A 1401-nucleotide genomic window follows, 5' to 3' on the forward strand; every position below is an offset into this window, starting at 1 on the left:
GCCCCCTTTTCTGAAAATCCCCAAAACCTAATTAATTTGTTAGATTCTATATTGTTTACTCATAACCCCACTTAGGATGATTGTCAGCAGCTATTGCAGCTTTTGTTCACCACTGAGGAATGTGAAAGAATCCAAATGGAAACCTGGAAATCTGTTTTGAAAGATAATGGGCTCTCTATAGAAACCAAGGAGTTAAAGCTGGTGTTAACATAATTTTAAATGAAGCCCTTAACAAAAAGGATGCATGAAAGGTACAATCGAACATACCGTGTCTCTTCTCAAATCTTTTAGTTTTAACTTAAATCTTTAAAATACCAGAATATTTGTTTCTAAGTCATTTTGATATATTAACTAAATATGTATACGTGTGTGTGCGTGCACTGATGCATTTTTATTATTATTTTTATTATTTTATTAGCACTGTTTTGTTTTAATAACTGGAAGCACTTAATGATTATTTTACTTGTGTAATTTCACCCAAAAGATATTGAAAGTCGGGGGAAGTAAAGTCTATTTCTCATTCTTTCTAAAACATAAAACTGTTTAGAAAAAAAAAATATATATATATAACCAGATTACCTAATGAACCATGCTTCTAAACTCTCTGTAAAGTATATTCTTTTGGTCAGGATTTGTTAAAATAATTTACAAGCTTATAATACTGTGCTTTGTAGAAACTTAAGAAATTTTTAAAAATTATTTGCAATTGATAAAGCATGTTCAACTGTGTAAAGTATCCAATTTTGTTTCTTTTCTGTTTAAACATTATCGCTTATTGTCTGTTGCTATGTAGGGAACATGGTCCCTTGTAAAACATTTCATACTTTTTGTTCTTTAGAGCAGTATTACCAGTGGCTGCAGACTCATAGAAGCACCAGACTTTGTAAAAGAAAAGAAAGAGCCTAAGAAATGAAACTTTAAATTCTTAAATAATTACTTTCTTTAATGTTACCTCTTAAAATAAGTAATTAATCCAGAAGCTAGAGCTTTTAGTTACACCCAGCCAAAAGCCCGAGGCCATTTGCATAGAATGAGATAGTAATCAAAGTGAAGAAATGAGCCTGGAATATCTTTAAAAGGATTATGTGTTTAAGATTATGTGTTTATCTAAATGTACTCCATACTGTTTTTGAGCCAATTAAAAAAAAAATAGTAATTATTAAAATATAGCATTTTGGGATAGTGAACGAAACCACCTTAAGAACTAGATTAAAAGTTTTATCATTACCTGAAAAGCAAGAGGAAATGTAAAATAACTGGTACTAAGTTTTTTTCAGAGAGGGAGGAGCAAGAGTAGTTTTATCTTAAAGCAAAATGTCTGGTCATCCCAGAACATAAAAGATAGTAAAAGTTAAATCTAAAAAGAAAAAATATATGTATTAAGTTATAGAAAAGTTGAGA

This window comes from Orycteropus afer, unplaced genomic scaffold (genome assembly GCF_000298275.1).
Source record: "Orycteropus afer afer isolate SDZICR_OR568_19922 unplaced genomic scaffold, OryAfe1.0 scaffold00035, whole genome shotgun sequence".
Lineage (NCBI taxonomy): Eukaryota > Metazoa > Chordata > Mammalia > Tubulidentata > Orycteropodidae > Orycteropus > Orycteropus afer.